Genomic DNA, 26,898 nt, shown 5'->3' with positions numbered 1-26,898 from the left:
GAAAAAGCCTAGTAGGAGATTATTTTAAGATCCAAAAGAGAAAAATCTCTATGAAGAAAACAAACCAAATAAAGTACTTAGAGATCTGTTTTCTGAATGATGGGCATGCATATTTGCCATTACTGTTAATGAGAGCTGTGTGTGCACATGCGCAGCTGTCAGAGAATATGAAACTCTTAATGTACAGCTCACTTTGATTCTATATTCATAAGAGTCTTTAGTTCAACTAAAGCTTTTTCAGACCAAGCATCAGATATAATGAGGTTAAACACATCCCACAAGATCTTTCTCTTCTGGGTTATTTAAAGATGCAGTGTAATTAAATGTACAACGTAAAGAAATGCATTACCTGAAAGTTTACTCTTGGCAGCTCACTTTCTTTTTCTTTCAAAGGAAACTAGGTGGAGAACACCATCTCTCTATTTGAAGTTCTGGTTGTAGAATCCTAGCAGTGCTAAAAGGGGAAAAACAGCAAAGAATTTTTTAAATGTTCACCTTCAGTTTCTGTGATGCAATAGGATGTTTATTGAAGCACCAGAGCTTGAACATGCCCTTTGGATGGTTCTCCATCCACTTGCTATGTCCTCTTGGAAAGAACAAGACACAGTGCCTTAGGCGGATGCAGACAGTTCATGGGACACAGCATAGCATGCCATTCATGTCTCTTCTTATGCACCTTATTCTGCATTTGAATATTTAATACCTACCCTCTGCCATTATCACTTTCTCTTCCTGATAGTCCACCATCATACTGGTCTTCTGAGGTTAAATATAATCCTCCTTCCCCTTATTTTCATTGCCCTTTCCATAAATTTTCATTGCTCTTTGGTAAATGATTTGGCTGAGCAAATGTTATTGTATTCTGAAGAGTGTTATCAGGACACCATAATCCCATCCTTGGTGCTGTCTTCTGCTCTCATCTTCTCTACTAATGTCCAAGTCAACATGATTTGAAAACTTTTGGTGGCCCAGTGGAGAAGTTTCTGATAGTAAAAATAACAAGTAAACAGTAACAGACTTGAAAATTAAATTTGAAAGATTGTCCGGAAGAGACTGTCTACTAAAACATTAATATTCATGTGTGAGAAATTAATGTCCCTTTTTTCCTATTTGAACTATTATTAAGTCTTATGATTTTGAGAGCCATTATGCACATTGATAAGATAATGAACAGTCATTTATAGAGGGATTTTAAGACAGTTTATTCCTAGGAAGAAATGCTATCACTCTTAAAACATGCTTCACACTATTTCAAAACCCTAATTCTTGTTGCTTGTTTTACTGCACATCAGGGTGATTTCTGCCTAATCCAACTGTCTAAATTAATCTACGATTTCCAATCAATCTTCTCTTTATTTGGCCTTTACTGCCACAGTATCTACAAATCTGTATTCTTACCGACTCTACTTAAAAAAGCATCTATAAAGAACAATTGGGTGTTTTCAGGTTTTGTGGAGCTCTCTTAATAGTCCTGAGGACAACTAAAAAATCTCTTTTCTTCAATATAATTTCCATTGCAGCTGATTCGTTGGCCACTTTGTGCTAATTCCTCTGCCTGGTCAGCAGTGAGCTGCTAGAAAATTTCCTTTCTTCTTTGGGATGATGAGAAAAATAGGCTGTTGTAGCTCTGTCTTTTCTATCCATTCCTCAAAAAAGGGAATTATTAGCATGCAGGGCATGAGAGTGCATTACAGTTAGGATTGTTTAATAATGCCAGAAATAAACCAACCTGATGGTGGATAGGAAAAAGGTAATTAGGACACAATCCCACACTGCCATGATGATTATATCCTTTGTCCAGCACTAAACATCCCTTAATCAGAGTAGTACATTTGGTAAGATGAAGTTATCTAAAAACTTTTCTGTGGTAGGTAGAAACAAGTTACCAATAATATTTTTGACATTTAGTCTTTTAGCTGCAAGTTTCAGGAGGAATGAGTACCCAGGAGGTGCCATTGACTCCTTATGCTGATGGTATTTAAAAGTTATGAGAAAAAACTCTAGAGCAACCTTAGTATTACTTTTCCTAAATAATGCCATTTTAATTCACATCTTTATTATATTCATGGAAACAAAATTTTAGAGTACTGTGTATTAGGCAAAGTGTTTGCTCTCCAGCTTCAGTTTCCCCTATAAATAACTTTGGATATGGACATAATATTAGAACAATTTAGATATGACTAGAATATTAGAAGATAATTCAGGGCATTATAGAATCTCAGAATTCTGTTTGCCAGGCTGAAGCTGGGTAACTACTGTTCGTATAGCTTATATCAGAGAATTTATAATGGAACAAATGGATAGGCCACAGGACTTCTGACCTAATACTTATTTTCTTTATTTAGGATTTGGGAGCAGTATTTTTCAAGGACTTTGTCTGTTATATTACTGGCAAGTCATTTTGTGGTATTTTGGATGAAATATGCACTTCTAAATTGTGCCCAAATGCTGCTATGAAGTCAGGTTCAGCCACACTTAAATTACTTAGCACCGCAAATAGTTTTATTGATTTTCTGAAAGATCAACAGACGTGGTTCAACAGATTGTCTGCAAGTAAGATTGTGCTTCATGTGAGTAAGGTGGTAGAAGTGCCAATAACTGAAGCACTTAATCAATTTATTTACTGCCATTCAACCCCCATGGCCATACAAACTTATGCCAGGACTTCAGCCTCTGAAACAAAAATTCTACACCCAAAATCTGTTAAGAAATATTAGAAGTTAAATGTGTTATTTGATTATAAATTTTTGTTTTAATTGAATTATATTTCTTGAAAGGTCTCAGACAGAAGGCATGGAAAAAAAAGAAATTGTTCTACTGTCATGGTTTAAACCCAGCTGGTAACTCAGAACCATGCAGCTGCTCTCACTCACCCTCCTCTATTCCCCCTCTGGGTGGGATGAAGAGGAGAATCGAAAAAATGTAAACCCCACGGGTAGAGAAAAGAACAGTTTCATAACTAAAGTATAATATAAAGCTACTACTACTACTAATGATAAGGGAAATAACAAGGGAGAGAATATAAAACTAAAAAGGAATATAAAACTAAAGAATATGATGCACAATACAATTGTTCACCACCCAACGACCAATACCCAGCCTGACCCAAGCAGTGACCAGTTCCTTCTAGGCAGCTCCTCGCAGTTTATACTCTGGGCATGAACTGCTGTGTTATGGAATACTCCTTTGGCTTGTTTGGGTCAGGTGTCTTGTCTCTGCTTCCTCCTGGCTTTCCCTGCCCTTCAGTGGCAGAGCATGAGAGACAGAAAAGTCAATCAGAGTAAGCACTACTTAGCAACAATTAAACCGTTGGTTTAACTCTTATCAGCACTGTTCTCAGACTAAAGCCAAAACACAGCACTGTAACAGCTACTAGGAAGGAAAACAACTGCTACAGCTAAAATCGGGACATCTACTACAATCTTCAGTGCAATTATGGCTGATATCCACAGAATAGGGAATATTCAAATACATTCTGATCCTTCCAGATTTTTTCAGCTGCAGAAAGCTGTATAGACTATGCATCTCTACAGACAATGCATCTGTCTAACTACAGCTACAAAAAATCCCCACTGATATTCCACAAAGGAAAATTCCACCCTGTTCCCAAATCTATAACATCTGTCTCTGGTTTGGAAGGCTTGAGTTCAGGTCTTTGATTTTCTCTGCCACAGGTTGGAAAGATTACTACATTGGAAAGAGTTTTTCAATGAGGTCTAGTGAGTATGCCTTCGTTTCAGTTCTTTATCTCTAATATGAATGTAATATATGTCATGTAAATACTGTAGGTAAATGATCTATTGTATAAAATGCACACATATACATGCATTTACTCTAAATAGAAAATCTTTTTCCAGAATTATAATCATTTTGCAGACAGTTTTCTGAATGATGATATTTGTTACTGCTGTGGGTTTCCTACTTAAAGCAGATGAATACAGAAATTAGATTAATAAAAATTTAGAGTTGGAAAATCTGTCTTGCAGGAATTTGAGTGGAATCCACAACCTTATATGAGACACCCCAGGCCTCAGCATAAGAAACAGAAAACATGGAATCCACATCAGCCACCAAGTCCCTAGAGAAGGGGCAACATGTGTCAAGTACCAGATCTAGTTAGCATGTATGGCTTAGGTCCTGGCAATCCCCCCAAGGGTCAAGCCTGACCAGACACTTCGGAAAGTAATCCTCCATCTCTAGAGCGCAAACTTTTTATCCCTGACAGAAAAATAAACATTCCTCTGCACAGGGAGAAGTAAAGCCATAAGCATCTAAAGTTCTTTGAAGGCCACAGTAGCAGCATCTAATTAACTTATACACTTTCAGAGACACATGGCAGCTGAATAAGCTTTTTCAGAATGATAATGGTGCATAGACACTACCTAAGGTCCATGTTAGATTCTCATATAATTTTTTTTTTTTTTTTATCAAGATCAGGACTTTTTTTTTATTGCTCTGATAGACCATTAATACTTTTTTCAAATGATTTCACACATATTCTCTTGATATATCATTTAGGATCTCCTGGTGCATGCTAAGCAGAATTTATAATCTCTTTTCTATCAATCCTAAAATGTTATGTGTTGCCCTACTACATGAGAACTGAAATGGTTTTTTTAGCATCTTACATATGATAGAGCTTTATAACTTTTTAGGTTATTGAAAGGTATTGGATAAAAAAAAAAATTACAGTTTTGCTGGTATGAGGTACTGGTCTTTACTGGTCTTGTCTGACGCAATCTATGATGATAACACAGCAGATCAATAAACTCTTCTTTCATAAGTATGACAGACTTTGTTTATACCCACAAATCTAACAATGCCATCAGTAGTTGTCAGTCCTTTCCATGTTGGTCAGTTGTCTTTATCCCCCGGATGCCTGGCATCAGTAATATAGGTTTTCTCTGAGCTTGGCCTCTAGTCCTGCTTCAGAGAGGTCCCCCAAGAACTTGCTGCCTGTGTGGCTCGAGACAACATGTTGCAGAAACATCTATCTGAGCAATGATAAGGCTTTGTCTTCAGCAGGCCATAGAAAATTTTGCACTGAATAATGCAACTTTTGAGGCATTTGAACAGAAGATGTCTGCACGAAAATTAGGGAAAAAAAAAAAAAACAAACCCCAAAAAACTGTGTCAGGAGGCAATAAACAAATCTAGTCATCAATACATAATCATGCTTGAAGAACAGAGCCACATTGGTTGAAAGCATAGCGTAGCGAGGACCTGCTCTGAACTACTATGCAGTGTTATGAAAATAGTAGCTGGGAAACAGAAAGGAAGTAAATACATTCATTTATTCTGACAGTCATAACATCCTTGTATCATCTTGGTGGAAAGTTACAAAAGATGTCTAAAGAGATTTTCAAAAGACTTCTAAAGAAGCCTCACTCAAGGCTTACAAAGAACAAGGCTCAAGGCCAACTTGTCTTGGAAAGACAAGTCAGCATATTGCACTGTAAGAAATCCATGACAGTCTCTTAACATCATCATGTAATAGGTTCCTGAGAAACCAAATTTTATCAGTCTCTGGCATTATGCAAATTTCTGTCATAATCTCAATCTGTGGGCTTCGAGTCCTAATCAAACTGCCTTCAGATTCACAGTTGGCGAGCCTCCTATTGAAATTGCTTTCCTATCCTCCATTTACTTGTCCAAAGAAGTTTTGGGGCTTGGCATGGCATCAGAAAGTCTCGATTTCATGTGATCATTTTGATTTGTAAACAAGTCCAAGGTCACTACAATATGTCTCACATAATAAATTGTAATTAATACCTTTTTGACCAAATCTAAATATCAGAAGGCAGTAGAAATCCATTAACTAATGTGAACAGAACAAAAAATGTGAACAGAAACAAGTACTATTCAAAAGCAGAGGTACACCTCTCTAAAAGATTTTTTAAAAAAAAGAGTGATTTTGTGGGTAGCATAATCTCAGATATATTTATCCATATAAATATATTAATATGTTATGGTGTATCTGTAGATGTATGTATTCTCCCAGGAAAATAACACTAACAATAGAAATTCAAGAAGTAGCACTAGGTATTTTCAGTGGAAACTGAGTACTGTTAAATCCAGCTTTTTGAAACCTTATCTGAAAAGTTGTGTGAAATTCTGATTCTAGAATTATTAACTGATATTGGAATAGAAAGAAAAAGCCCTCACATTTTAGAAGAGATGTTTAGAAGGTGTATGGCTTCCAGAGGCTAGAAACGAAGGCTTCTAATCTGTGGGTGTTAACAAAATAAAGGCAAAAAGTGATCCTATGCTCATCCTGAGTGAAACCAATAAGAAAAAAAAAAAGATGAGAGTTTAAACTGAAGAACTCTATTCTTCAAGAAAAGTGGAACAAGTACAACCTGGCTACAAATATATTTTAGCCATAACATTCCCAGCTGTAAACTACCTTATTACATAGTACAGTCTCCACTCAGATTTGAGCCATTAATAAAGCAGGACTCCACTGAACATGCAAATGGAAGCTGTCATATTTGTACTAGCAGCAAACTGGTAACTAAAGAGGTTCATTCCAGTCTTTCTGTTCCCACGAAGTGTCAAGGAACAATATGCCCCAGTAACCTCCTAGTTCTGTTTCAATGACCTTCCCTTCACAGTTGCAAACTGTTTCTGTTCCACAGCATTTTAAAATAGATCTTTCCAGGTTTGGAAGCAACTGTTTTATAAAAAAAAAAAAAGAATTAAAATTGGAGGGCATGTCTATGAACAGATTTTTTCTTTTGAGGTTAAAAATAGCCCAACATGTTAAGAAAGAAAGGCCATTGGAAAGAAAATTACTGAGTAAAACATTTCTTCTAAGGGTTATTTTGCTATTTTTCTTTTTAGAAAGTTTTAATTAAGTTGTTGAAAGAGAAATTAAAAGAAAATCTACATATGAAGGTTTAGGTCCTGTGTGTAGCTCTGCTCTATGAAGGATTCCCAGGTTCCACCTGTGCATAGGGAGCCTGATTCTAGGTTCTGCTAGAACACAATTCTGTCAGGCTGCAAATGCTGGGCTACAAAGAGAACTTCATAAAATTCATAGATGTGCACTGAAATAATATTTTAACCATTTTTTTCTGCCTTGTGGACCTTGCTTAACACAACATCCCAGTGAAATCAGTTGAATCAGTTAATTTACCTTTTGAAGAAAAGAAAAGAATCTGAGGAACCTCACTGAAGGGTTGTACCAGTGTGAAAATTGCCTTAATATTAAAGGAACAGAAAAAAATGTATCGTTTGGGTTTATAAACATGGTGGAGGCTTTACAGTTATCATCAGAGAAAATTAAAAAGTTTTAAAATAATTTCTACTTGGATTTTGCTGTCATGTAAAAGTTTGCAGAGGAGAGATGTATTCTTCCCTGGCTTAGTCTTTTTTGTTATTATAGTTATAATTTTTTTAGCACAGTGGGAATTTTATTGCGGATGCCTGGCCTGTCTCTTAACTCATGCTAATTATATTCATAATTAAATGTTAAACAAGAATTGACTAGGCCAACTGGCTTGCACAGGTGTTTGTGATATGAATGGTTTAATGCTTGCACAATAAATTATTGGATACAAATCTGCAGTGATCTGCTCAGTGAGAACCTTTTTCAAGAACTTAGCTGTACATGATAGGTTCAGCATAGTGCTTTGAAGCCAGGACTTGCAAACAGCACTCATTAGGCAGAATTATGTCAAAACCATGACATGTCCTCAATTACACAATCACTAACAAGGCTAATGGTTTTTTTTCTGCCCTCTTACCTTCCATGGGACACAGGTGCTCAGAGCATTAGTCTCTACACAAAGCTGGAGGAGTCATTGGATGCTTGGTGAAAATGTCTGGGAAACATTGTGGGGCTCACTTCAATTTGCAAAAAAGTTGTTTATATTTGTAACTGATAGCCAGATCAATCACTGAGGATCTGGTAACTCTCTGTTAGCTTTACACCAGCTGCTGGTTGACAGTGTGCAATCAGAAACTTGCAAATAGTAAAAGGCATGGATTTGATCCTCTTCTACTTACTTTTGGGGCATGGGAAATAGTATATTTGTGTTATTTAAATTTCATCTGTTGTTAAGCCAATCAGTTTGTGCAGAAAAGAAAGGGCAGAAGCAAGAGGGAAACCAATTTAAGAGTTCATAAATGGGTTAGCATAAGAGAAACTTGGAGAAAAAAAAGCAGGAGAAAATGGTGAAAAGGAAACTGAGAAATCCAAGCAACAATACTGGGCAGAAAAGAGGGAAAAGAGAGAGAATGAGCTCTTCAGTGACTGTGACAAGATCTCTGTAACCTGGAGTGCTTGCAGGAAGCAGGCAGTAGAGGAACTTTCCATGAAGTTTATCCTGAGCTCTTGACAAAGTGAGAATTGTCACTGTGGGTTCATAGAATCACAGAATAGTTAGGGTTGGAAAGGACCTCAAGATCATCTAATTCCAACCCCCTGCCATGGGCAGGGACACCTCACACTAAACCATCTCACCCAAGGCTTCATCCAACCTGGTCTTGAACACTGCCAGGGATGGAGCATTCACAGCTTCCCTGGGCAACCCATTCCAGTGCCTCAACACCCTTCCTTATATCCAATCTAAACTTCCCATGTTTAAGTTTTAACCCATTACCCCTTGTCCTATCACTACAGTCCCCAGTGAGGAGTCCCTCTCCAGCATCCTTGTAGGCTCCCCTCAGATACTGGAAGGCTGCTATGAGGTCTCCATGCAGCCTTCTCCAGGCTGAACAGCCCCAACTTTCTCAGCCTGCCTTCATACAGGAGGTGCTCCAGTCCCCTGATCATCCTCGTGGCCCAACAGTTTTATGTTGAGGACACCAGAACTGCACACAATACTCCAAGTGAGGTCTCACGAGAGCAGAGTAGAGGGGCAGGATCACCTCCTTCGACCTGCTGGTCACGCTCCTCTTGATGCAGCCCAGGATACAGTTGGCTTTCTGGGCTGCGATCACACACTGCCAGCTCCTGTTCAGGTTCAATGCCCTAGTTAGATAATTTCAGAAGTGTAAAAATGAAAGAGATGGGAAGGCATGTGGGGAGTGGTGAAGAGAAGACCAGAAAGGGAGGGAAAAGAACTTTCAAGAAGAGAAGGCAATGCAGAAAGTGATCACATGCAGTGCTGTGCTGTCTTCATCTCTCCATATACCTTCCAAAACTTGTTACCTTCCCAAATAAGAGTAATGAATGTAACACCACATATCCCTGATTGGTGATCAGAAATAGCAAATAATAGCATGACAATATCATGGTGAAAAAAGATGACAACTGAGATTTTTCCTGGTCCTCATCATGCAGATATTTGAAGACCTGGACTAGTATACTATTTGAGGACGTGGACTACTACAGGTGTAGTATTCAGAGTAAGCACTAACTTTATGGAGTACATTTATGCATCCTAAATACTTCAAGCAGCTTTGGCCCCTGGTAAATTTAAGCTGGTTTCACTTATATGAGTCCTTCAAAGAACTATTACCTCTCACTGGGCTCTCCAGCACCAGTGTGCTGCTACCACACTGTGTGAGTACTCCTAACATCAGGTCCTTCATTCAGAAATTTCTCTGCCAATTTGTGCAACTGTGTATGTCCTCAAGTTCTGTCAGGTAAATCCAGCCATAAAATGTGTCTTAACGTGAACCATTACCTTACAGTTTTATAAAATATGCTTTCATAATGATGAAAAGTGTACATAGTACCATGTCTATGTACTCTTTGCAACTTCAGACAACACTTCTGATAACAGAGACTAAATTGAGCTAAAAAGCCACAACATTAGCATTTATACTTAGGACTATGACAAACCTTTGGGCAAAAATCAGGTAGAAGTAAAATTAAGTAATACTGACCCTGGTTTATCCTTGCCTTTAACACCTGAGAGCAGTAATAGGTCGTGAAAGGAGTTACAACAGCTCTCTTTTTTCTGGAAATGTTCTAGAAATGGTCTGAAACTCTTGTGGAGAAAGAAACAAGAAATTACATGTTCTAAAAATTCCACAAAGGCAGGCAGGCACAGCAACAAGTCATGAATGGTCAAAAAAAACTTATTCGCAGTTTAATAGCACAAATATGGGGCTGGAAAAGAAAAACACCATGTTGCTCAAGGGCATGATAAAATACAATAATACAATTAGAATAATAACAATAGCACTATCTACAGAATGCTCACTGAATTTCACAGAATTTCAGAGAGAAGTTAAGTCACAGGTTCAAATCAGGCACAGATTTGCTAGGGTGGAAGTCTGAGATCCCCATCCAACTGCAAGGTCCTGTACATGGGTTGGTGAAATCCCAAGAACAAATGCAGGCAGGGCAGAGAATGGTTTGAGAGCAGTGCTAAGGACTTGGGTGTGTTAATTGAGAAGTTCAATGTGAGCTGGCGATGTGCACTTGCAGCCTACAAAGCCAACTAATTCCTGGGCTGCATCAAAAGGAGCACTGAGGAAGGGGAACCCCCTCTACTCCATTTGTGTTCTTACCAAGGCTGGGCAGAGTTCAAAGTTAATAGGTCTCATAACATCTCTTGAGGGACATAAATTGTGAAAAAGTAGTGCTGGAAAACTGGGTAATGTGGCTGCAGAAAAGCATCTTTAGCAGCTGCACTGCACCAGCTGAACCAGATAACAGCTAAGAAGGGAAGTCAAGTAAAATAAGACATAGTGTGGGAATGGAAGAAATGAGTAGTGCTGTACATCCTCCTCCTAAATGGGTGTGAGGGAGTGTGTGGCCTCAAGACAAGCTATTGCACAAGAAACTCAACAAACAAATATTTCACTTTTAAGGATGCTTCCTTGGATGCTGAAATATTTCTGTGATCTGCTGCCTTGTCCTTGTTGCACAGGTATTAAATTTGAATTGCCCACAATTTTAAAATAAAATGCAATTTACTGGCTTCCTGCAGAGTCAAACTGCTCCCTTTGACTCCCTTCTATATAAAATTCATTAGCCTGTTAACCCGTTTGACTACTGTTACATTTTGGCCAAAACTCTAATGCTTTAATTGCCTGGGAAGGTAGTATATTACACAGATAATCTTGCTAAGATCAGGAGCACAATCTAATTCACTGACAGCTCAGTCTGACTCATTTGCTGTTAAGCACTTTTGAGTGATAGTGTTGCACTGGGGAAAAAAAAAAAATGAGTGCAAGCCAGGCACAAACCCTATTCACCTGGGTTTGCTTAAATGGCTAGAAAACCAAATGGTGTATTAATCACTCATACAAAACTTAAGATCTGAAGCAATCAGAGAGACAAAGCCCTCAAAGGTTTTAGAAACCTAAAACGTGACTAAGAACTGGAGTTCTGCTAAAGTTCATCTGAAATACTTAGTGTTTGTACCTCATTATCAGGAGAGCCCTGACAATCAAGGGAAATGTTTTCCAAGCTAGTATTGCTACAGTGTCATGTAAAGGGCAGTAGCTGCACATATAGAGAAGCGGGAGTGAGCAGTGACCAGGACTAACACCCAACCTAAATTGCACTGTACATCTTCTCCCCATGCTCCTACAGGTGACAGTGAAAGTAAAGGGACAAGGAGGAAATTGCCCTGGTACCTACACAAAGTGCTTACTCATAAAGAGAGCAAATAAAGCGAGTGCACAAGCTGCAACATTTTTTCCCTTTTCCTTTTTGTTTTCATTTTCTTTTCTCCTTTTCCTTCTTCTTCTTCTTCTTCTTCTTTTCTTTGCTTCTTCTTTTCCTTTTTCCCACTGTTTTTCTTTTTCCTGTTCTTTTTTCCAGTTACGTTCCTTTTCCTGTTTGCCTTTTCTCTTACTACTTTTCCATTTCCTTTTCTTTTATTTTTCCTTTTTTTTATTTATTTATTTTTTGTTTGTTTTCCTTTTCAGACAAAAACAAAATGGGAGAAGCAGATTGGGTTGCCTGGCAGGCAGGCTTATATATGCTTCTGCAGCTCCAGCCCTGGGCTATCAAGTGCCACTTCTAGAATAGCCTTTTCCTTGTCTTGTATTTGATTTGCATCTGTATGTTCACATGCAGACAGAACTAACTTACACTCTCTGCAGTTGAGGTCACTGTTTGTTTTTCTTTACACCACAGATCAAGGCACCTGATGAGGCTATATTCCCGCTTGCAAGCTAAAGTGTATTAACATTTAAAAAAAAAGAAAATTTAGACCTCTGTGTGGATATCCTCCACAGAGAAGTATTGAACCGTGACGAGAGTAACCACTTTAGGGGATGTTAATAGAATTTGATCCAAAATCTGTGGTTTTGATTTGAAGCAGTAGCTGTCCTTTAGTTCAGATGGTATTTGTAAATCACTGCCTCAGAAAAGTGGTCCTTCTGGAACATGCTTTAGGCTTATGACAGGCAAAATGAAGTAGATTCTGTCTCAGAAATCTTGAAAAATAATCTTAAGTTTGACATAACAAACCGTGCCGTGAAATGATATAAGCCACATAAACACAAAGCAAGTTTTAGATCTGAAGAATAATCCTGTTCAGATAGGATGCTTTCCATCAATTTGGATAACAAATATCTGATGCAGCATATAGGCAGGAATCTGTTAATACTGAGATCCCTTCAAACCTGCATTCTTACTAGGTAGTGATTGTGGTAGCCTGTTTTCTACCTCTACTCTCTGATAGTTGCTCAGACTGTATAGACACACACAGATCAAGCGTGCACACACACACTAAAGATTTCTATCTGGAAATAAATACCTGGTTTATTTTACTGTCTTTAACCTCTCAACACCAGTGATCTAGAGTTCCCGATGCTAAAGAGTGATACAAAATGCATTAATGCTTAGCACTACAAAATACCAACTCCTGGTGCCAAGAGGTTCATAAATACAGTAATGAAACCTCTTGACTCAAAGTGAGCACTATTTAACAAAACAAGCATGAACAGCCTTTAGGAGGTTTTGCAGCTGGATTTGTTCCACTGTGTCAGAGCTGAACCTCCATGATAGTAGTTTTAAAAACTGTGCATGACGAAAAAATGAAGTTTAAAGAAGCCAGGCAGCCAAAAATTAGAGATAAGTATGTAAAACTGTGGAAAGGAAAAGTAAATGCACCTCTGTTTCACATACCAGAAAAATAGACCTCAAGAATCTCCAAGTATGAATTCAGTGGCAGATGTCAAGGTCTTTGGGAAGTGTCCACCAAGCTTTATTTTGCTCATGTTTCTGAACAACTACAACAAGTACTTTGTGTGATAATTTACTAGCAAATCAGTATCAATAAATCAGAATCATGTAAGTAGTCATGTTTATTATATCCTTGTTGCTTAATATTCATGATAGTAATTTATTTTTATAGTACAGTTTCACTGTTATCTCCTCCACTGCTGTAACTTTGAGTCAAGCAAGCTGCAAATGTAGAAGGTCAAGTAACCCTTTGAAGGCCATAAAAGTTCATTCACTTGGAATTTGCCTGGTTAGTGGTTTTGTTTTGGGTTTTTTTTAGGATGCTTCAGTGGCTCCTTAAAATATTTATACTATAATTCCTAACCTAGCATTATTTATTTAACAAATATCACTGCAAAATGAGACTTGCAAAGCAGTATATGGATACGAATTCTGTAAACAAAGAAACCAAATTTTCTATCACTTCACAACTAAATATGGTCATGAACTCTGATGTTAAGGTCTGTATTTTAGCAGACATTCTTTTCTTTTAACAAATTTAAGGCACACACTTATTTAATATTTCCTAATGTTTTGCAATGGCAAGAACGAAATGGAAATTAAGACAATCCTTTTTAAAATGTTGAAAAAAGAAAGAAATGTCATCCTTGGTTCAACAAGGTGTTTTGCTGTGCTTTCTCAGCTTAAATGAAAGGAAATGAAATTCCCATTTCAGGCCACTTTTCACTTCAGGAGAAACACAAAGGAATTACAATCTAAGTAGGAGTCCAGACCAATCATGTAGGATTTGTTAACCAAGTTTGCAATGTTAGAAACAGGAGTTTTTATCTGTGGGACGTGTAGCTTAGAGATAACTACAACTTCTACCTGTCACTGTTGAAGCTGAAGCAGCTTATTACTGATTTAGTGAGACCTTAGTTACCTAAAATCTAGACTAATAGTGTATTTTAACAATGTTCAACATATTTAACTGTGTAACCCTTGTCTCTTCTTTTCATGTACTTTTTAATAGAAAAAATAATTTTAGCTTTTCCACTTGAGCTGAAAGGACTTAAACCTTTCTTTTGGTGCAATCATAAAGTATTACCAGGTTTAACAAGAAAGAAACAAAAAAAAATGTAGATGTCAAGGTCTTCTGCATTGCCTATGAATTAGAAATCAGCAGAAGCATTCTTGATTTTCCTTGGGCTGTTTTCTTTAATATTTTTGTCTGGTGCTGATTTGCTTCACCATTTCACTTCAGACTGAGTTTATGTAGTGAAGGATTCAATATGTAAAACTCGCCTGTTTAAAGGCAATCTATAACCATACAATAGTCTTATTGGGATGTCCACTTGTCTTTCATTTAAGATGAGCTTTTGATGAAGATGTATTGGTTACTGCTCATAATTGTTTCTCATCTAGGAACATATTTTTCATTAGACAGGAGGTGAAGGTCACACAAAAAAATACTTCTGATCAAATGGATGAAGTATAAACCTACCTCATCACAAAATAGCATCTGAAAATGCTTCAGGTTTATTTATGGCAAACAAAAAGCATGACTAGGCTTCAAGAAATTATGAAGATAGACATAAAAGACATTTTTATTCTAAATGTAAACTACCATTAAATGTATTTAGATTTACACCCTATAATTATTATGATTGTAGCAATTAATCAATCAACTGATTAACCTGTAGGGTCAGCAGGACACAGAGATCTTATCTTGAAGCTTGAATTAATTAATTATTCCTTACTCTACATTATTATTTTCAATTTGTGTATGTTTTCTCAAAATGCCCATATTGACAAAATATATGTTTTGGGGTTTGTTTTATTATGCACTGAGTCAAGCACAGGAAGTTACTGGCATACAGTTACTAATTTGTCATCAGAATTTCAAATTAATTAAAAGATTTTTAAAGCATTGCATAATTTTTAACTACTTGTTATATTCTAATTAGCTAGGTTCAATTAAATTGTTTTCAATGTAGCAACTTAAGAGCTCTCAGCTTTTCAAGTGGAGTCAAATTCAGCGGGTGTATATTGTTGCAATGATATAATTCTGTGTTCATTATACCACAAGCTAGTGAAGTCTTTCTGAACAGTGTGTTTGTTTTCTGTCTATGGCAGCATGAGGATTTTCTGGTGCCACAGACAACCCTGCTAACAGGAGGCCTTCCTGAAATTCAGCTACATTTTTAATTTGCTTTATGCAAAAGCATTACTTCCAATATCCTCTTCATTGTGCTGGATATTTCCTCTGACTCCTTGCAGTAGAACCTGGGTCACACTGAAGTCATTAATAAAATTCTTGCTGTCTCCACGTTAGTAGTTCACTGCCATTCCTCTGGCAGTCTTGGTCATCATTTAATCAAGCCCTTTTTTATCTCACCATGAACATTGTTGCTTTTAGTGTGTTGTTAAAAGTTGTCCCTTTTTTAACTTAGTTTTAGGATTTTGCATTGTGTGAAGATCTTGATAATTTTTCAGTGTCTTTCTCACAATAAAGAGCTGTAGAACTCTACAGGACACATCAGTCAAGGAAAGGTGACCCTGCTTCCCTCCGCCCATAAACAGGGATGCCACTGTAAACATCATGCCAGATTTTACTGCTCTGCATCCCCTATTGCACCATCACTTTTCCTGATTTCCTCCTGATTGTCAGTCCCATGTTTGTTTGACATTTATGGTTCTTAAGAACTTGGGTTAGGGATTTTTTTTTCTTCTTCCATCTTATGTTGCCTTATCTTTTTCTTTTATTTCATAGTTGCTATCTTAAAGCAAGCCTAGTAAGCCCTGATTATATTGAAGAAAGACATATATGCTCTGTCAGATAGCACCTAATTCAATGGCTTGTCCAAAAAAAACATTCAGATGATATGTGCCTGTAAACCCACATTTCTGCCCATTATCACTACACTTTGCTTATGCTTTCATGAATAAAAATATTCAATAGACTTTATATGCACCTGTCTCCACCCACAGAATGCCCTTTGGACAATGGAATGGCCAACAAGGATGATGGCACAGTGCTGGGGAGATTGTTCTAACTGCCCAAAGAAGGTTGCCATTGTGTTGCCTTCCCTTGTGCTATATTATAACTATCAATTCCATACACATCTTAGTTGTAGTAAACTATCTTTTCTTTTTTGTTCTTTTTTCTCATAATGCAGGGCTGAAATACTCCCCAACTGCAATCATCCTTCTTCCCCATATTGGCAATTCCATCACAACAGGTCAAAAGAATGTCTAGCCTAAGTTTAGAAAAAATACTGTGGCCCTCCAAATATACCACTTTCAGACAGAAGAGAGGCAGGACCTCTTTCTCTACCTCCCAAGAAGTAGCAGCAACCTTTGGGAAAGCATTCTCAGAGTGCCTGTCCCATGTCTCCTGCCGTGCTGAGCCCTTTCTTCTCTTCCTTCTCTTCCCCCTGCCAGGCCCCCCATGCAAACAGATACAATGCAATTGTCTTCTCCACTTGTGCTTTTTCTCCCTTTCTTTTTCCAGTCCATAACACCCTACTGCAGTGAGGCCGTCTCCTGACTGGGGCTATTGAGCTCTGCTAGTATCTATATCATCAAAACGAGATGTTAAAAAATCCAGCTGCTGGCTCTCTCACTTAGCTCTCAGAAAAGCTCATATCCCAGCCTGTGTTATGTTGGTTTGTTTGGGTTTGTTTTTTTTTAGTGGTAGTGTAGGAGATAGAAGTAATAGTAGTAGGTTTGGAGGCCCTAAATAGAAAGGGTAGGAGAAGCAGCTATCATCAGGCTTTTGCTTTGAAATGTAAACTTAGCAAAGACTTCCCTGATGAAGTATACATATGGAACTACAAAATACCACTTTTTATCCATTTGTTTTCCTGACCATAACCACGTTTTCACACTGTCAGCATTTTCATTAGAAGCTCTTTTTGTCAGAGGTTTATAACGAGAATGTAAAGATTTGCTATGGGCTAAATCTCAATCCAAGAGCAAATGTTTATACCAATTCTGAAAACAATCAGCTTGCCCATTTGTAGTTATGCATGTGTTCATCATCTGTTACTGCTTGTCCAATGCTCTGCAACTTCTGGAAGGAAAAAGAGACATCTGGAGAAAAAAAAAAAAAAAGCTATCCTGCAGATAGCACACTGTATGTTCTCCTGAGTTATTGAATAAGATACTCCATAAATGAAGGCTTTTCAGTTGATACAAGTTTGGTTTGGGTTTTTTTTTTAAGTTGTTTTCTTTTTCTGAAGCTTGTCAAATTTACTGCAGAGAATATTTTAATGGAGGAGTTAGACTGTTCTCCTTTTGTGCATTATTTACATGGAATTTGAGCTAAAAATTCACTGGAAATTATTCACTTAATGAACTGAGCCACTTTTATGATACCAGGCACGATGAATTCTTTGAAAATGTTTCAGCTTATCTTCTGGACCTCTGGGTTAACAGGGCTTTCCTGTCTATCACTTCCACTGTGTAAGTCATTAAATCCCACAATGTTCTGAGGATGAGATAAATTTAAGGGATGATTTACAGTTTTTATCCTTCTCTGGCTATGATGGTCTGAACAAAAAGGTATAAAGTGTGAGCATGTATAGCAACATAAGGGTAGATTTGCACACAGAATAAGCAGTTAGGAACAGGCTCATTAAATTATTTATATCTGCAAATCCTACCTGTCCTCAACATGTATCAATATAAAGTTTATCTGGATAAACTGCAGTTATAAAGATAAGCCAGGAGCTCATTCTAAAATTGCCTCAATTTTAATACAAAAGCTGCCTGAGGTCAGAGCATATCAGGATGCTTTGTAATACTTAGTATGTGCATACAATATGTGTTATAAGTATTTACTTTATAATAGTATTAAATTGATATTCAAGTCCCTTTAAGGACTAGCTTATATATTAACACTGTAGGGAATGAGTGTTTTCCTTGCTGGAAAACAATGGGCTGGATGAGGTGTTGGTGCTACTGTGTCATGAAGAGAAGGATATGACCACCAGGAGCAAGGCAGAACATGAGAAGGAAGCCCAAAGACAGACTCTTACGTCTCCAGCAGAATCTGGGAGAGTATTTCCTTCCTGGTTCATTTGCTGTTCATGGCTCTGTATGTATTTACAGACTTGGGTCAGGTCAGGCTGCAGGATGCACACCTACTGAAGAACCTGAATATCTCTCAGTGCATGCTGAAGATCTCTGAGCACCTCTCTGAGGATGGGGTTTCCATCACGGTTGCCCGGAGAAAAATAATTAAGCACTGGAACACCCACCATTAGTAAACAGTGTAAGACCTGGGCATTTTACCTTTCTAAAAAGCTTGATCTATGCAACAACAACAAAACAATCCTTCAGAGGCTTACTCCTACCCCAGGCTTCCTCACACAGAAAACCCTTTCGCAGAGCTACTCTCTGAGTGAATTTTCCCACGGCTGCCTGTCAGTGCCATTCCGCAGTCCTGCAGGAGCTGTGTTACCTCCCCACGGCCCTGCCATGCCACGGCAGAGCCCAGCTGTGCCGGCAGCCTGTGATGCCTGTGCAGCCAGCCCAGCTGGGGCTGCCACGCCGCTGCCAGCTCACACGCCATCTCTAAGTTTACCCAGTAAATCTCATGAAAAAGGAATAATAAAATGAGGCCCTTATTAGAGTTTCTCAGTAGACAACTAAAAATGCATTGTGTCACCTCATTGTAGATAGGGTGCATCTCCAACTGCTGCAGGGTGTCACACCAAAGTAACTGAAGTAATTTCGAAACAGATATAGCTAAAGGAGTTTGAAAAGTCTGTATAGACCAGCCTGTACAGCCATGAGGGAATTTAGTTTTTGCTTTAGGAAATAATTCATGAACAGTTATAACTCATTGACAAATCATTGTGCATACAATGAAAAGAGTTTTTCAGGATGGTCATGAGCACACATCTGGTGTGAATGTTCTCAGAATAATACTCCACACTGGCATGCACAGCCTTTTTGTCTTTGGGAGATTTTGAGTGAATAAAAATGCTCACCTGAATATTTGTGAACATGCAGGCAGATCAGCAGATCTTCTGTAAAAAAAAAAAAAGAGAAAAAAAATCACAATATTCTTTCTCTTTTGGCTTTATTTACCCAGCTCTGCTTTCAACCAGGAAGTTTTAAGAACCTAATTAATTATGAGCTAATTAACAGAGCTTTGCAAAGTCAATGTGACATATTAGTATTAGTATAAATATTTCAGAGAGAGTAAACTGAGGCATGCAGATTAACTTGTGTAAATCAGATACCAAAGCAAGCAGTTACAGCAGCAGTCCTCTCAGTCCCATTTCCCCCCCCCCCGCCCAATACTTTTTGCTATACTTTCACGCTATTTCCAAGTTTCACACCTGTCTAGTAAGGGTTAAAACAAGGTTTAAAATCCTATATAAATTCTGTGCAAATATGTGTTCTGCATAAATCTGGGCCACAAAATTAATATACTTGTATGCATTTTCCCCATCTGCTATATTCCTGACACATCCAGCTTGTGGCCCAGAACATTTCAGGGAAGAAAGGGCCATCTCTATGTTTTGTGTAATAGTTGAAGTAGAGTTATAGACTTAGTGGTGCACTCAGGTTTCTCTACTAAACATAGAAAGCAGCCTGGGGTCCTTTGGAAAGTTTCTAAAAAATTGACAAACCATTGGGTCTTGGTGGGGGAAGGAGGAGTGGTATTTTAGTTTAGGTTTGGGTTGGGTTTTTTCATATAGAAGAATTAAATTGCATATTTATTAAAGAAATTTATTTTCCTTTGTCCTCTTTTATTCTTGTCATCTACTGTAATATATATATGTGTGTGTGTGTACATAATGCTTATAAGTTTTCCATTAAAAAGAAAAACAATAAAACAAGACCAAAAAACATTCAGATAAGGCTAAGGCTATCTCAGTCCTCCAAGTCATGTAGGAGTATTTTCAGGGATTGTGACCTGAGAGGGGCAGCTCTTTTCTAGTTTGTGACCACAGACTCTCTTACCCCAGATGTGTGTCTCTAATATATTTTCCTTCATCAGGAGGTAAAGGAGGTGTTCACTTGAAGACAACATGCTGGAGAAATAATGTAGGAGTGCATTGTCTCAATAAAACTTAGTGGCTTTACTGAGAGCTATATCATGTGTTAGAAGAATGCACAGCCTGTCCAGCATGAGGCTGCTACACAGTGCTCCCCTGGTGCACCAGTCTGCTTCTTCTACAGTTGCAATCAAAGTGTGTTTTCCAGGAGGCTGGTTAAATATCCTTGGGAGGAATATTGGCCTTTTTTATTCTTTAATTCATTCACCATACCAGATTTTGTGTGTGTTGTGTTATTCGCCATAGATGTCAAGTATACTGCACAATTTTTAATATTCTGGAATTTCCTTCTCCCAATTAAGAAAAAAAAAAAAAGCAGTATATTTGCTTGTTTGCATTTTTTGTTAACACCCTACTGGATTTCTGTTCCTAATTGCACCTTGGATACAGTGGCACGTCTATCTTGTGAATTTATGGACTAAAAGCTGAGGTCTAGCTGAGCTGGCTCCAAGTAGTAACTTCAGAAGAATCAGTGTGGCAGTTCTAAGTCACCGAAGAACTCCTCTATGCATGGGGATTCTCCTGTGGCTTTCTTACTTGTAGAGCCATGTAGTTTTATTGTTACTTTTCGGAACATACAAAAGATCAGAAAATCTATGTATGCATCCTGTTTCTTGATCAGTTTGCACTCTATGAGCTAGCTATGTAGTACGTTCCTTGTCATAAATAATCATGCATCTACTTGCTCATAAAATTATGTTCATTATATATTACTCTTTCCTTTGTAAACACATTTACTGTACTGATAATGTACTTGCAATGGAAACAGAAGGGTTTGCTGTATCACACGCAGAAATGACATGGCAAGCTTACCTGATTAATGTTATTGTTGATGTGGTACAATAATTAGAAATAATTAGGGAACCATGTAGATGCATAGAGGTGAAAATAAGAAGTTGTATCAGAAAGAAAGACTAGATAGTATTATGAAGATTAATTTACTAATATAAATACAAATCATATTTTGTGTTCAAGTGTTGCTGGGACTAGAGTTCTGGAAGTATAGATAGGGATAGATTTCAATAACATCAAAGTTATATAATACAAATCAACTTTCATTTTCAGAATAGACTTTCTTAGGTGCACAGCTATTTTCTACAACAGCCTGACCTTAAGCTCTATCATAAATTAAATAGAAACTGAAACACTTGAAAAATCCCTTTGAATTTCCATGCACTCTCTGATTTTTTAAATGTATACACAAAATAACACCAGCATTATAATAGGGTGGGTAGTGGGGTTCGATTATGCTCCTATTTTCAAGCTGTCCATTTAACTTTCATGTTAGGTGTGTCAGAAATTAGCAAAATCACCCTTTGAAGTCCACGATGCAATGGCGTGACTGGATGAGCATTTCATTTCACCATAGCTAGTCATCTCTATTAATACAACAATACTTCTCCACACATTAGGCCTTCCCACATAGAGGCAATGCATTGATATTTATTTGACTTCTTTGGGTTTGCTGGTTACTCACAGTGGCTGTATGGTTTTTTTTGCAGCAGAAGAATTATTTTATCACATTGCATAGTAATTCCCATGTCCAGTAAAATGCAAAAAGAATAAGATTTTTCATGTTACTCATATGCCAGATGATGGCTTTTTTCCTACTGAATAACTCCTTCACTCTGTAATTATTTTTTTTCTTTTCTTTTTTTTTTTTTACTTGAGGGCAAGAGATATTTGATGGAAAGTAAAAGACTGACAAGCAAAGAGGAAAGTGAGGCAAGGAAAGTGGGTGCATTTGGAATGGGAGTTTTAGGGAGAGATTTGTGCAAAGACAAGCAAGAGATCTGGGTGCAGATAAATGGTTTGCCTACTTCTGCATTTTGAGACTTGCATGAAGGTTGTGTACATGAATCCTAGGTGTCTTTTTGCAGGGCTCTTTTCTGAACAACACAGGCAGGTCTGAAAGAGTCTCTCTCACAGAGGACAGAGCCCAGCCTTATGAAGTTCAGATGAATTACCATATCAAACTGCATTTCCAATAGACACAATCCTGAACAGGTGATAACTTACAACCATATACCAAAACATTTACAGGGAAACCTCCCAGCAATGCCATCAGGCTCTAGGGAGCCAGGGAGGTTCTACATCTCAATGTCATTGGTGCTTTTCACATTGATGTTAATTAATTCCTTTCCACCGTAGTAGGAGATCTCTGTGTCACCAGTCCCTTTGATGGACAAGGATCCTTTATAGATATACATGGGGTCCATGCTGCTCTTCAATCTCCACTACAGATATCCACAAGTTTTAAATGGGTGGATGCCATAATGCCAAAATCATATTTTCTCTTTATTTTTCTCCCTCTGCTGTGCCTCAATCTACTTACAGTAAAAGGCACTGAATCAGGATGAGAAAGATCTATATAGAGCTCAGCTGCTGTTATTCCACTTGTGTGGTTTTATCAGTGGATGATGTCGTTTTCCACCTTTTCATACTTTTTTTTCCACAGCCTAGAGAAAGGTCAGCTCAGCTCTGCTCCATGTTCTCTTCCCTTTGGTTCAGTTCTATTTCCAGCTGCTCAACATATATCCTCTTTAAAATGCAGCAAATAACACAGGGAAACTACCACTATTTTGAACAGCCTTAAGTTGCTTTTACATGCTCTAAAAAGAGGAGTATAGAGAGCAGCTGCTTCATTACCTCTGTATATAACTCTAGGTATACCTTCATCATTGTTTTATTGCTTGCCATATATTCCTTGTGAAGGGAGGAAACAGGCATTTATATGCTCACTTCATCCATCCTTGGGTCCCTTTTGCGTGTCTCTTCCTCACACACTGCCTGCAGAGCCAGTGCCACAGAAATAGAGCTGCACAGTAACTGGGATTGCACTTCATGCATTGTTCCAAGGAGAACAGAACAAGCATTTCCAGCGAGGACACAATACATCTTTTGCTGTGCTCTCATTTATAGCATGCATGGTGCAAAAGCAGGTTAGATCAGCAACCTATGATGTGACTTTATTCTTTTTCTGTTTGTCCTTTATACTTGCAGTTTGTAATTGGAAAAGGCTGAAGATGACATACCAATAATGGAGAAAGCCAGGTGCACAAGTTCATGTGCCATCTCAAAAAGGGAGGAAGCTTAAATTGCAGCCAACTGGGAAATTTAGGTGCACAAACTTAAAACTAATAGTAAACTATCCACATACAACTTTTTGGCAATGCCAAGACCCCCTCCATTTGTCCAAAGTCATATAGTGAGTGTGTGGATGGCTTTGCATGGGAAATGATTCTGAACTTTGCAAATAGCTTTTATTATAGCTCCTCTGTGACACTGCTAGAAAACAGATTAGATCATAGCTCATTTCTCTTTTATTATTCTGACAGTGATTTCATTTGTTCAGAACTTCCATTTTGCCTTTAATATCTCATATGCGGTCACATTTTGGGAGCTTTTGAATGTGTTGGTTCTGCATTCACTGCTACATGTCTCTCACCTTAGCCAACTCATTACAGAGAAGCATCCTTCCCAAATAACAAATATTAACAAACATGTATGAACTTCAGATGATATAATTCCGAGTTCATTTCCTTGGCTATATGACTGCCAGGGAAGGACCAAATAAGAAGCTTGCCTTATCCCTAAAATAAGGCATTCTAGCATGGGAAAAGTCCTTTGTTTGATAACTATAAGGGGGAAAATATATTAAATCCTGACCATGCAAAGAAAAGAGCTGAGTCCTCAGCTAGAACTTCAGAAATAAAAAAGTTTGATAGCCCAAAACAAGCACTTCAGACAGCCATTCTCTTCTGCAATACGTTACACATTTACCTTTTAAAGTTAACTGCATCAGAGCATTTGTACTGCACTGTTAATGTGCTTTCAAAATGAACATGGCTGGCCCCAGTGGGTTCCATTTTAAGACTTGTTTTAGTTTCTTCTTTAGCAATGTAAAGTCACTATACCATGGTCCTTTTCCTCCTACCTATATGACACTGTCCTAGGAGGCCTGGCTGGTGATTAGGGCCTTCCCACTGGTCTCCAAACATTACAGCAACCATTTTGTACTGCTGGTCATTTGGATTGTCTGGAACAGACTTCTGCCTACTCTAAAGTTAAGTTGTGCAACCATACAGCAGAAGCTGTTCAGTAGAAAAGCTTAAAGGCCATTTTTGCACATATAACATCTTTCTAACCTAGACTGTGGACAGTAATTAATGATTTAAACCTAAAAACCCCAGCTACAACCAAATGCAGTATAAATAGCTTGCAAGAACAAAAAAAAGCCCACACCAAAAACCTTTGTGCAGTCTAGCTTGGATCATTACAGTTAACTAATTTTTGGGAGTAGTATCAAAGCAAAAAAGCTCTGCAATTTTATTTTCATGTTCAGCTGTGACACTATGATGTTTTTTTCTTTTTTGGTCTTATGTCTGGGTTCTTTACCTACAAAAGCCAGCTGAGGGTTTGGGTTTTTTTCCTTTGGATCACAGAAAGATTTATTTCTGTGACTGAATACATTTTAAAATATATTTTAAATGTTTTCTATTATTCTCTCCTTCTGCTCTCTACACATGTTAAAATCCGTTCATTGCAAGGGTCTGCAAAAGGAGCTGGAAACAGCTATGTCCTTTCTCTGGGGCTTATTTTCTTTGTGAGCCTGCAAGTACACTGCATTTGTGTGTGTCTGTGTGTGTGTGTATGTGCACAGGCTTAGTCCTCAGGTGGAACTGTGGTTCCTGTGCTTTCGTTCTCGAAGCTGTTATTCTGGAAGGGAATGGAGGCAGCTGTGTTTACAGCTCAAGTCTTGGCATACATTTACCAGAATCTATTATTCATATCGTTCAGTATCAGGGAGAGATCTCAGGCCACCTGTCTATCTGACAAATTCACCCTTTTGTGAGCTTTCTGTTCATAGCAAATTATGTTCACATTGATGAATTGAGTTTTTATGAGCATTGCTAACTAACATTCTCACAGAAGGCCAGGGGCAATAGACTGCAAGTGTTTTTGGTCCACAAGTAAATGCTAAAAAGAAAAAAACCTGCCAGTATTTAAAGACAATTTGCCATGAAGGGATAGTTAAAATATTTGGCAAAGCCTTGATATTTATACATCCAAGAATGCCCATAAGTTATTACAAATAGTATGCTTATAACAAAAAAAAAAAAAATCTGTACTTTCTGATGTGGTTATGGAGGGCTTTTCTGTATCCTATGTAGTAACAGGTAGCCAGTGATTAAAGTTTTTAACAAACCCTTACCTAACACAGTGTAGGAACCATTCAGTTTTTTAGAGGGCATCTTCCATTGAAAATAGTGCAGTAAAATCAGCAGAACAAAGCTAAGTCAACGCAAAATGATTACTTACCTGGTGTTTTCAGCATGGAGCTGGTTTATATCCAAGACAAGCCATCAGCCATGGTAGCAGCTGTACCCTATACATCAAAAGATCTGTGGTTATAGGTCAAAGTATTTCCATAGTGAGTTTTTGTCGAGATATGCTGGGACATTCCCTATGTGCACCCAAATTCCTCATGCTCCTTACCCAACCCTTTGGTAGTGGAACACAGTGTCAGGGATTGAACATGACCCACCCCTGACAGCAAAAGCTAGTAAGCTAGATTGCAAGCCTGCAGATACAGCCTCTAGATAAAATAATAAATGCTCAGCTGCACCAGGTAAATATATTTACTAAAATACCATGCATCTAGTGGCGTTTAATATGCTTTAGAGCACCTGAGACACTGCATGAAGCATTCCAGAAACTCCTCAGGTCTTGGAGCAGCTGGAGGATAACAGGAATACAACAGGGTAACTCTTGATGTGGTCAGCTGCCAGCATCTAAGTGACTGAATTCCACCACATCTGCCACAAAGATGCTTTTAGGAGCCCACAAAAAAGGGGATGGCAATAAGTGACATTTTAGTGAGGCACCTAACAGTACTAGTCATATCATGAGATCAAATTTCCAAAGGGGAAAAATAAAGGGAAAAAAATAAAAAGGAAAAAAAAAAGGAAAAAAAAAGAAGGAAAAACAGTTTCAAAGGGAATATGATGCTTAAGAGTCCCTCCTTAAGACACAGAGGAGAAAAACAGGTTGGACTGAAGGAGCCACCTGGCCGCAAACACTGGACTACCTTCACCCCATCTTGTCGGGATGCGGCACGGCATCCCTTCACACCCACGGTGGTGCTGCCTCTCGCCCGCTCTGCTCCTCTAGTTGAAAGCGTGGCAGCCTTGCCTGTTGTTTTGATAGGTGCGAATGGAGCGGCTGCCCCTCGTGAGCTATATCTGCCGTTTCCAAATCTGTACCGCCAAAGAAACAGGTTGCGCAGTGTGGCCTGCTGATCTGCGCCTGCCTGGCCAGTAGCTTGGACATAAGGAGCACTGCTGTTATCGTCTTCTGAAGTTTCGAGTCGAGGCAGAGGGTGATAAATGCGGTGGGTTGCTTTCAGTGTATCAGTCAAACCGCCAGTTTGGAAGACCTTTTCCGTTAGGAGCCTTTGAATTTAAATTTCACATGTGCCAATCAGGTTGTCAAGCGCTTTGGTAGACCACCATTTTCTCAACTGGAAGGGCAGCATGAGTTTTAACCGTAGCTGAAAGCCTGTTCAAGCTGGCTATTACTTAAAGGGAGAACATTGTTCTGCTTTTCCTATTTTAACCCGTGCATTTGCGAGGTATCTTTAGCAGTGTCAAACAAATTTGTAGAAATGGTGACTAGTTGCCCAAAGAGCATAATATATGCATTATTAATTATAGAAGGTAAGTTTGGCTAATTGTCATTTCT

The 26,898-nt window shown here is 38.2% G+C and overlaps 1 protein-coding gene across 1 annotated transcript in view; it reads left to right on the top strand.

Moving 5' to 3' along the window:
• The window catches only part of ARHGAP15 (Rho GTPase activating protein 15), a 330,968-nt gene that overhangs the window by 267,766 nt on the left and 36,304 nt on the right, over window positions 1–26,898 (top strand). The window lies entirely within an intron of this gene.

This window comes from Melopsittacus undulatus, chromosome 4 (genome assembly GCF_012275295.1).
Source record: "Melopsittacus undulatus isolate bMelUnd1 chromosome 4, bMelUnd1.mat.Z, whole genome shotgun sequence".
In the NCBI taxonomy this organism is placed as follows: domain Eukaryota; kingdom Metazoa; phylum Chordata; class Aves; order Psittaciformes; family Psittaculidae; genus Melopsittacus; species Melopsittacus undulatus.
The sequence above is the reverse complement of the archived record's forward strand: the minus strand, read 5'-3'. Positions and strand labels throughout refer to the sequence as shown.